This window comes from Capra hircus, chromosome 14 (assembly GCF_001704415.2).
Source record: "Capra hircus breed San Clemente chromosome 14, ASM170441v1, whole genome shotgun sequence".
Taxonomy (NCBI): domain Eukaryota; kingdom Metazoa; phylum Chordata; class Mammalia; order Artiodactyla; family Bovidae; genus Capra; species Capra hircus.
Genome location: NC_030821.1, coordinates 4,588,551 through 4,599,960, shown reverse-complemented (window position 1 = coordinate 4,599,960; position 11,410 = coordinate 4,588,551). Strand labels below are relative to the sequence as shown.

The following is an 11,410-nucleotide window of genomic DNA, read 5'->3' as shown; positions in this document are numbered from 1 at the left end:
ATTTCCATTTAAATTTAAGTTGTGATGAATGTCTTTTCTTTGTTTCTTTGGCATCAAATATGTGATTTTAATATAGCACATAACCATAATTGTAGTTGCTCATGGGGGTGATGTTAAAAATGTTTAAAAACCACTTTGGCATAGACACTAACATCATGTAAGCACCAGAAGTGTAAACAGGTCGAAAGGCCATCTGGTGCATGCTGGCCAAGTACCAGTTCTGATTGCTTGTGCATTTAACTCTCTTTTAGACTGTGAGTCAAGGTTAGGAACTGTGTCTCTCTAACTTTGGGTCCCAAGTTCTAATGCTCACCTCAGAGTAGGTGCTCAACCTGTTATTTGTTAGGTGAACAAGTAAATTTTCAAGGTGTCCTTAGTGTTTCACAGGTTCACGTGCTCAGTGAAAGCAGCTGTGTCGCATGAGCTTGCCATGAAAGAGAAGGATGCCTCCAAAGTCCTGCTTTTAGAAGAGCTGACAGCCCTGGGGGCAAGAGGCATAGAAGTCCTCAAGATACCGGGCACTCATTAATTTCCAAAGATATTTTATTGCTTCCTTGTAGAGTCAATTATATCATAAAACTTGAACTACATACATTTCGTTTCTTCCAACGAGAAAGTATTTCAAGGGCAAAAAAACTCATTACTGCTTCAAACTTACTTTTATAAGCTGTGACATTTTTCAGTTACAAAAAAAAAAAAAAGCCAATATAGGTTTAAGTCTTATCAGCATCTCAAGGCTGTCCTTTCTTAATCTCTTCTTGACGGTTTGTCCTTTCCCTTATTATCTGATCATGTTACCATGAGATTGTGAGCTTTCCACGGGACCAGGATGGTTGAGTCATCATTTTGAATTTATATTGGAAGCAGCTACCAGAAGAAATAAAAACCTTGGCCAACAATTGTTGGTTAAAATTTCTCTTCCTTGTATCATGAATTATACGATCTCCAGTCCCCTTGTCTCCAGACTACCATAACCACAGCATCAGTGCCTGGATCAGAACTGGTAGAACAATTATATTAAAAGCATGGAGCTCCAAAAAAAAAAGTGTTTAGAAAATGTACGTCTTCAAAGCTGTAATGACTTCACCTGCTTTTTCTCCTTTCCTTGTCTCTTTTTTTCTTTCCCATGGAATAGATCCCTTTGTCCATTTCTCCTTCGTAGTATAATATTTAGATTTCCTCTAATATAAACACTTGTTAATTTCCCCACAGGATTTGAATATCCTCCAGTGGAACATGTTAGGATCTGTTACAGATTTCTTTTCAAGTAGATTTGGTTCTTCCGTGTTTTGAGTTAATGGCATGTGTGTGAGTTAAAGCATGATGATGGATGTGAGACATGTGAAATGGAAGTATCCAGGGATGGCATGAAGACTATGGACTCTGCAGCCTGAGTTCAAGCTCTGGCTGTGCCCTGCTCTCCTCCCTTACGGGATGTACATGCTTGACAAAGTTACTTTATCTGAGACTTGGTGTTCCGATATTTAAGGGGAGGTAGTAATGATACCTAGCCTGAGTTCCTGGTGGCTCAGAGGTAAAGAATCTGCCTGCCAATGCCTGCCAAGGCAGAAGACGTGGGTTCGATCCTTGAGTCGGGAAGATCCCATGGAGAAGGAAATGGCAACTCACTCTAGTATTCTTGCCTGGCAAAATCCCAGGGACAGGGCTACAGTCCCAGGGGTCACAATGAGTCAGCCATGACTTAGCTACTAAACAACAACAACAGCAACAGCAACAATGATATCTAGGTTATAGAGTTCTTACAGCGCTCTTAGCATAGGGTTTGGAATACAGTAAGTTCAAATAAATGTTGCTTGAGAAGTAAACATATAATGGAAATATAAAGCTCATATAGATACATATTAGATATAACAGTTTTTGTATGATTCAGCAAAAAATCATGGTTAGCTGTTTCAAAATTCATTTTTAAAATGAATTTTATTCCCTGACATTGATTGATTAATTTATTCTTGCCCTTTTAAAACTTATGCACAGTACATTGTGAATACTAATGTAACCCCAGTGGTCATATTTGGCTGTTACCTCCCTCTGGCCATTGAGCATTAGAGCTGACCTTCCTTTACTACTTAGGTAAGTCATGGTTTAAATCCTTCTTGCCATGATGAGCTGCTGCTGCTAAGTCACTTCAGTCGTGTCCAACTCTGTGTGACCCCAGAGACGGCAGCCCACCAGGCTCCCCCATCCCTGGGATTCTCCAGGCAAGAACACTGGAGTGGGTTGCCATTTCCTTCTCTAAATGCATGAGAGTAAAAAGTGAAAGTGAAGTCGTGTCGTGTCCGACTCTTAGCTACCCAGTATCTTTTCCAAGAAAATGTTTCTATAGTCCTCTCTTGCTTCTACTTATACTTGTTCAGCTACCAGCTATATTCACGTACTGCCCTCTACTTACGAGGCTTTCTCTTCCCTCAGCAGCTCCCCTGCTGGCTCAGCTGGTAAAGTATCTGCCCACAATGCAGGAGACCTGGGTTCCATCCCTGGGTCAGGAAGATCCCCTGGAGAAGGAAATGGTGACCCACTCAGTACTCTTGCCTGTAGAATCCCTGGGATGGAGGAGCCTGGCAGGCTACAGTCCATGCAGTCGCAAGAGTTGGATATGACTGAGCGACTTCCCTTTCTCTTCCCTCAAGTCAACCCCAAATGGTCAGGGTCCTCAAAACACTTGATTTCCTCAAGACAGCACTCACAGAAAGCACCTGTGTGAGTTAGACTGTTTTCTGAAGGGTTTCCTAATCAGGGGATCGTGTTTCAGATGATCCAAAACGGAATATTTCATATTTTCCACCTAAGTGTCCCTCTTCCTCCCACCGCAGGAAGCTTCGTTCCTGAACCGTCTGTCCTCTTGCCTTGGGCTGCCCTCCTCTCTCCAAAGGCTCCCTACCCAGGAACCTCCATCTCCCGCATCCCCCAGCGCTCGCTGTTTCTCCAAGTCTATCACGTGGAACCACTCAGTCCTTGGTACCCTTGTCTGATTTCACTGTGGCCTTTGTCCCCAGGGCTTTATTTTTCTAAACAAACGTTTTCCCCTCAAGAGGAAATCTGTTGCCAGCTTTAAAAATAATATTCCCTCACTACCCTTACCTCAGAGATGAATAAGCTAGAACTCTTCTTCTTGTTGCCAGAGTTTATTCTCAACTGTGTGATACTTTAAAATCATGTGTCGGTTCATGTCAGTCCTCTGCCCACAACTCTGCCTGGCTTCCCAGCTCACTTGGAGTAAGAGTCGAGGTCTCTGCAGTGTCCACAGGGAGACAGGTCCCGCCTGGCCCTATCTCTGCTTCCATATTGTCCCACTCTCCTCTCGTGTTTTCCCAACAGCAGCGGATTCTTTGTTGTTCCTTGAACCCCAAATGGACAAGCCGCGTATTCAGCAAGCGTGTCCTCCTTAGGGGCTTTCTACTTGCTGTTCCTTTCATCTGGAAAGCAGACTCCTAGAAAACTCTCTGAGAGAGAAGCAGCCATCTGTGTAAAGGCATAAAGGAATAAGGTAATTTTAGAAACCGTAGACTTTTAATAAGGCTCAGCCATAAGTTCTGCATGTGCGTGCAAGGGGGCATTGCTCCAAGCATTGGCCACGAACCTGGTGCCCTGGTGCCGATTTGAGCATAAGCTCGTGGAGCTTCAGCATCCCTCGGTCACACGAGCACCTTCCAAAGGCCTGGGGGGAGGCCTTATCAATGTGCTTAGAAGCTTGTGTGTTTGCATAAACGTTGCCAAAGTATTTTAACCGCATTTGGTTAACATGATGACCTCTTTTCATCCTTTGTTGTATTTCCCAGATTGGGTGGTGGTGAAGGTTCACGGGGAATTTGTATCTGGCCCCGAGGAAGAAGAGTTGGGCATGCCTTTTATCTGACTAAAGTGGAGTAAGCTTCCGTGGTTCACAGTCATTTCTGTGTACAGCTAGGTTTCTGTTCACCGTCTGAGTGACTTCCAGGAATGCTACAATCCACAGAAGTAGTTCACTGACTAGCAACGCATGAAACTCTAAGGCCAGGAGTCACGCTGTGCTATGAACCGGTCCTCTGGTGCTCAACATCAGAGGTAGAAAGGTAGGGGAGGAAAAAGTGGAAAATCATCAGAGCCAGGAATTAACTGGCAAACATTCTTCAAAATCTTTCAGCTCATATACAGAAGAAACTGGCGCTTTCCCACATTTGAAGCCAGTCATGAGGATTTATGTGCATTACCTGCAATAAGCTGAAACAAATCCCCCAGACTGCACTGCACTGCACTCCTGTGCGTGTGTCTGTGTGTGTGTGTGTGTGTGTGTGTGTGTGTTAGTCACTTAGTTGTGTCCAGCTCTTTGCGACCCCATGGACTGTAGCCCGCCAGGCTCCTCTGTCTGTGGGACTCTCTGGGCACGAATCCTGGCATGGGTTGCCACGCCCTCCTCCACGCCGCCCTCTACTTTCTCTTTTACTGCTCTTGCTGTGTCACCGCCAGGCACCAGCCTGTGCAGCTGAGCGCCTCTAATGAATGACATCACAGATTCCTGTCCTCTGATGTGACATCAGACAGTCTGTCCCTGCAGCTCAGGCTTCTATTCATCCATCTTCGATGAACTCCTATCAAGTTTCCCCATCAAATTATTCTGAAAATTTTCTCTTAATCTCAACAATACTAACCCGCACCCACCTGACATCAGCGGCACTCAACTGACACACAGTTACGGGTACCAACCATCCCTGCTTGCCTGGGTCTCCCACAAAGTGGAACGCTCAGCGCTAAAATCAGAAAAATTCTTGGAAACTGACAATTCGATCGCCGTGTGTCCTTTAGTCTTCTTTATCAAGAATGAGAACCTAAGTGACAGCTTCTGGGACTTTATCTTATCTCTGCCATAAAATTAACCTTTGTTTCTCCAGTCTACTGATAATTTATTCCTACCTGAGGAAAAAATATTTCTCCTTTTTCACAAACATGGTCCCTGGCCCTGTGTCCTGATGCTGGCCCTTGTCTTTCGAATGTTTGCTTGTCTCTTTTTCTGCCACTGAAATGCTTCCCTTTCCACTCTCTTCTCTCTTATAGACACACAACTTCCCTTGACATAGCTTGATGGAAACTATTCTTCCATCTCTTTCCCTCCTACAATAGGGTTCTTGAAAGTAGGCTAAGAACTCTGACTGAAAGCTCTCATTATGCCTTCTCTTGCTTTTGTTCTCAACATTTCACCAAAACTGCTCGTTTAAGATCAGTAACAACCACCAAGTGGGTCAACCAACAGTCTTTTATCCTTTCACTGCTTTGGAGTCTCTGATGCGTTTTCCTTGTTGATTTTCCTGCTTGAAAGGCTTTTCTGCCTCAGCATCTTTACACTGCCCACCCTGATGTGCCTTTCAGGTTTTGACTGTTTTTCTGTTTCTTCTACTGACTTATTTTTCTTTTCCCATCCCCTAAAAGTTAGTGTTCTTCAGTGTCTTGCCCATAATCTTCTCTTTCCATATTCCACTAGTTGGCCACTTAAGCTATTTCTATGAGTTTAACAACACTTCCCCGGTGGCTCAGACAGTAAAGCATCTACCTACAATAAGGGAGACCCAGGTTCAATCCCTGGGTAGGGAAGATCTCCTGGAGAAGGAAATGGCAACCCACTCCAATATTCTTGCCTGGAAAATCCCAGGAGAAACCTCGTGGGCTACAGTCCATGGGGTCGCAAAGAGTCAGACACGGCTGAGCGACTTCACTTTCACTTTTCACTTTAACAATTATTTTAAAATTGGTTGCAAGCCCTGCATCTTTATATCCAGACCTGGAGACTGAGACTTTTTGTCCTAGATATACCTAATGGGTATCTTTAACCAGAAATCCTTCTGAACTCTAACCTCAGCATGAAATCAACCTGAATTTAGCATATTTTCTTCCCCATCCTTGCCACTTCTCACAGAAGAAAAGTGCTCTTCCTGAGTTCTCTGCTGCTTCTAATAATATTACACTTGTTTTTATGGTTATCTGTACTTAAAATTCAAAATTGCATTTCTCCAGCCAGCTTAAGGAGTTAACCAATCGTCAGACTTCATGGGTATCTTGTATCTGGGTTCCTTCTTTGTATTTTTATTTAAATTGAGGTGTCATTGATGTACAATATTAAGGAAGTTACAGATGCACAATACAGTGATTCACAAATTTATACATCATTTATTATAGTTCATTTATATTATATTTCTTATAATATACTGGCTATATGCCCCATTTTGTACAATATAACTTTGTAGCTTATTTTATCCCTAATAGTTTGTACCTCTTAAGCCCCCATAGGAAGCCCCCGTAACTCAAAAGGTAAAGAATCCGCTTAGAATGCAGGAGTCACAGGAGACACAGGTTCGATCCCTGGGTCAGGAAGACCTCCTGGTGAAGGAACTGGCAACCCACTGCAGTGTTCTTGCCTGGAGAATCCCATGGACAGAGGAGCCTGGTGGGCTACAGTCCAAAGAGTCACAAAGAGTCGGACATGACTGAAGTGACTTCGCGTGCATCAAACATAAATATATGTACATACACATAAAGTAGTAATAACAAAGACACAGAAATCTTTATATGGGATAACTTTATTTCCATTATTAGATGATGTGAGTGTTTGATATCTGGACCCACACTTTAGCATGTAGAGAGTACTTATGCAGTTCTCACATTATTCTATGTTAAATTTTGCAGCCCCAATAGGAAGATAGGCCCCGTGTCTCATAAGGCTAATCTTGTATCTCCCATAACCCCTACTGTGTAGACCTCAGCTCAGTAAACCTCCAGCGACTTTTCTTTGACAGCAGGTGAACAAGCTTGCCGGGAAGGGAGTAGAAGCGTCACCTTGGGGCCTATGTGCTGCCCAATCACATGCTTCCCTGGCGTCTCTGGTTCCACTGACTCAGTATGTAAATATCTTTATCGTGCAGTTAGCATCTGCAGGTAGGTGTGGGAATCACAGTTTCCTCTGCTTACAAAGCTATTTGTTATCTGATAAATGGAGATTTAGGTGACTCATTTATAAGTGTCCTTCTGGAGAAACTGTATCAAGGGTGCGGCTCATGATTTAATGAATTGACTCAAATCATCCCCTTCCTACACCTCACTGACTTTTATGACTCCTGTGGCTAGCTGTCTTTATTTTTCTCATTTGAGTATATCTGATGGGAGCAGTCTATTTCCTCCCAAATTTCTATGTAATTCTGTTAAAAATGTTCTACATTTGTTAAATTATACTGAACTTTTAAGACAAGAAGCAATGCAAAAATTAACCAAGAATCAGAAGACCTAGACACTGGTTTCAGGTGTTGGCTCTTTAAATAGAAAGGGGTCTCTAGACACATATACTCACAGCTCAGCTTTCATCCCAAAATGACAGTTTTGAAGACTTGGACTCTATTATTTGGTAAAGACTGAATTTTTAGTTGGAACCATTTCTGAAGAAATATTTTTTGCCAAACTCCCACAAAGAGTCATTGCTAAGATGCTGCTAAGAGAAAACAGCTGAAATGTGTCTAATTTATAATTTATTAATTATAACCAGCTACAGGGAAGGGAAAGTAGCTACTAGATGGTAGGATGAAAGAATGAATTTCTAGAAAGTAAAAAAGTGGAATATCCTCCAGATAGAGGGATGACTGGGTAATTGACCCTGAGCTGGAAAAGAGAGTTTAACAATAACATAAAGTGTTCTTGGAAAAGAAAATCAAAATTCCCTTTGAGGACTTTTAGTCAACTAAACAATCAGGTGGAGCTGTAATAGTATCTCAATAATTTTTCCATCCAATCAAGAAACTAAAAGATTTGGTGGCATTACATTTATTGGCTAACAGAAGGCAGATAGATCTAGAGGCAATGTGGATCCCCAGGAATCTGCCTCAGATCTTTAGAATCAAAGATCTCATCACAGCTTCAGATAAAGATGGAACAACTTCTCTTCCACCATCCCCTTATTATGAGCCTTTGCTTCTTTTTTCTTTTTTAGGTGTTTGAAATATAACTGTATTCAGACTAAACAACAAAAAAAAAATGGGGATGGCAGTAACAAAGAAGATTCCACCTCTCAATATTGTCATGTTACTATTCATTGTTGTTCGGTTGCTCAGTCAAGTCCAACCCTCTGCGACCACATGGACTGCAGCGTGCCGTCTCCCGGAGTTTGCTCAGACTTATGTCCACTGAGTCCGTGATGCCATCCAACCATCTCATCCTCTGTCACCCCCTTCTCCTCCTGCCTTCAATCTTTCCTAGCATCAGGGTCTTTCCAATGAGTCAGCTCTTCGCATCAGATGGCCAAAGCATTGGAGTTTCAGCTTCAGCATCAATCCTTCCAATGTATATTCAGGACTGATTTCCTTTAGGATTGACTGGTTGCAGACCAAGGGACTCGCAAGAATCTTCTCCAGTGCCACAGTTTGAAAGCATGAATTCTTTGGCCCTCAGCCTTATTTATGGTCCAACTGTCACACCTGTACATGACCACTGGAAAAGCCATAGCTTTGACTGGATAAACCTTTGTTGGCAAAGGAATGTCTCTGCTTTTTAATATGCTGTCTGGGTTGGTCATAGCCTTTCTTCCAAGGAGTAAGCATCTTTCCATTTCAAGGCTGCAGTCACCATCTGCAGTGATTTTGGAGCCCAAGAAAATTAAGACTGTCACCATTCCCATTATTTCCCATATTTCCCATAAAGTGATGGGACCGGATGCCATAAGCTGCGTTTTTTGAATTTTGAGTTTTAAGCCTGCTTTTTCACTCTCCTCTTTCACCTTCATCAAGAGGCTCCTTAGTTCCTCTTCGCTTTCTGCCATTAGGAAGGTGCCATCTCCATATCTGAGGTTACCGATATTTCTCTTGATTCTAGCTTGTGCTTCCTCCAGCCCAGCGTTTCTCATGATGTACTCTGCATAGAAGTTAAATAAGCAGGGTGACAATGTACAGCCTTGATGTACTTCTTTCTCAACTTTGAACCATTCTGTTGTTCCATGTCCAGTTCTAACTGTTGCTTCTTGACCTGCATACAGGCTTCTCCGGAGCCAGACAAGCTGGTCTGGTATTTCTATCTCTTTAAAAATTTCCCACAGTTTGTTGTGATCCACACAGTCAAAGGCTTTGACATAGTCAATAAAGCAGAAGTAGGTGCTTTTCTGGAACTCTCTTGCTTTTTCCATGATCCAGAGGATGTTGGCAATGTGATCTCTGGTTCCTCTGTGTTTTCTAAATCCAGCTTGTACATCTGGAAGTTCTCAGTTCATGTATTGTTGAGCCTAGATTGAAGTATTTTGAGCATTACCTTGCTAGTGTGAGATGAGTGCAATTGTGAGGTAGTTTGAACATTCTTTGGCATTGCCTTTCTTTGGGATTGGAATGAAAACTGACCTTTTCCAGTCCTGTGGCCACTGCTGAGTTTTCCAGATTTTCTGGCATGTTCTGTGCAGCACTTTCACAGCATCATATTTTAGGATTTGAAATAGCTCAGCTGGAATTCCATCACCTACACTACCTTTGTTCATAGTGGTGCTTCCTAAGGTCCCCTTGACTTCAACTTCACATTTCATTATGTCTGGCTCTAGGTGAGTGATCACACCATCGTGATTATCTGGGTCATGAAGATCTTTTTTGTATAGTTCTTCTGTGTATTCTTGCCACCTCTTCTTGATATCTTCTGCTTCTGTTAGGTTCATACCGTTTCTGTACTTTATTGTGCCCATCTTTGCACTAAATATTCCCTTGGTATCTTCAACTTTCTTGAAGAGATCTCTAGTTTTTCCCATTTTTTATTTTCCTCTATTTCTTTGCAGTGTTCACTTAAGATGGCTTTCTTAATCTCTCCTTGCTGTTCTTTGGAACTCTGCATTCAAATGCATGTATCTTTCCTTTTCTCCTTTGCCTTTCACTTCTCTTCTTTTCTCAGCTTTTTGTAAGCCCTCCTCTGACAACCATTTCGCCTTGTTGCATTTCTTTTTCTTGGGGATGGCCTCGATCCCTGCCTCCTGTACAATGTCACGAACCTCTGTCAATTGTTCTTCAGGCACTCTGTCTATCAGATTGAATCCCCTGAACCTATTTGTCACTTCCCCTGTATCATCGTAAGGGATTTGATTCAGGTCATACCTGAATTGACGAGTGGTTTTCCGTACTTTCTTCAATTTAACTATAGCATTTTTATATTTGAAACTGAAGGAGGAAGAAACGATGTTCCAAAACACCTAAATATGCGGGGCTGAAAAGTGAAGGCATTTGCCTAACCTCCACATTTACTCTGAAGCCCATCCAGCTCCTTCAGCATGCAGAGATCAAACATGCGTTCTGCCTCGCTGTGTAGGAAAGAGGCAAACACACCGCACCGCTGACATCGCAGGACGGTTGCCCACAGAGCGAGACTTCTGACACGGGGCTCCAGCCTCATTTCTCATGGGGCCCCCTCTCCATCTGGGAGAGGAGTGGTCTGGGCAGCCTCTAGGCCACGCTCCTACCGCACAGCTCAGCCTGGGTCCGCGACCACCTCTGGCGGGGCAAGAGCAGGCTCAGCAGCAGACTCCAAGTCAGAGTCTCCAGTCAGCTCTCCAGCACGCCAGAGCAGGGGCTCTTCAGAGGAGTTGTTACTTTCGGCACAAATGCCACAGCGCTGAAGATTCTTCTTTTGGTGGAAGACAGCTGACTTGCCTTAACCTTTACGTCCTTAATATCCACTTTGTTGCCACACAACACAATAGGGATGGTCTCACACATCGGTCTTAGATCTCTGCTGGTTAGGCATGTTCCTGTAAGTCACTCTCGAGGTTACCTCTAACATTATAATGATACACTGAGCTTGGACATAACACCCAATTTCTCCTGACCAGCTGAATCCCATATGTTGAACTTAATAGGCCCCCTGTTGGTGTGGAGCACAAGGGGGATATTCCTCAACAACCAAAGTAGCTACACACATCTCAGATTCACCGGTCAAGACGACGTTCCATGAATGCAGTTTTCCCAGCACTATCATCATGAACCAGATTGGAACAGAGCCTGGGGTTCTCCTTGGGCAGCCTTCATGGTGTTACTTCCAGCAGCATCTCCATGCCTGTCTGACTGAGGGTTGGAAAGATAGAGGATGCACTATTTTTTTTTTCCTATTATTTTTTCTGAACTGGTGGCCATGAGACCTTTCTGAGAGCTGATCCATTGCTTATTCCATGCCCTGCCTTTTGGTTTCAGTTCTCATTGGCAGAACCACCTACACGGTGGGCATCTATAGGATCCTAACTGACCTGGAGTCTTGCACAGACAGTCAGTTTCCTCACAGGGACAGTCCATACTATTAAAAATTCAGTCATGTCCATCTGCATCTGTTTGGAAGCAGAAAACTCCCTTTACTGGTTACTGGGAAAACACCTGTAGCAGTCTACAATCAATAATTTCAAACCTTGTTCTAAGCAGCACATTCA

At 43.2% G+C, this 11,410-nt stretch overlaps 1 pseudogene; it reads right to left on the bottom strand.

Annotated features, from left to right (window-relative positions):
- On the bottom strand, positions 10,390–11,018 carry LOC102175873 (annotated as a pseudogene).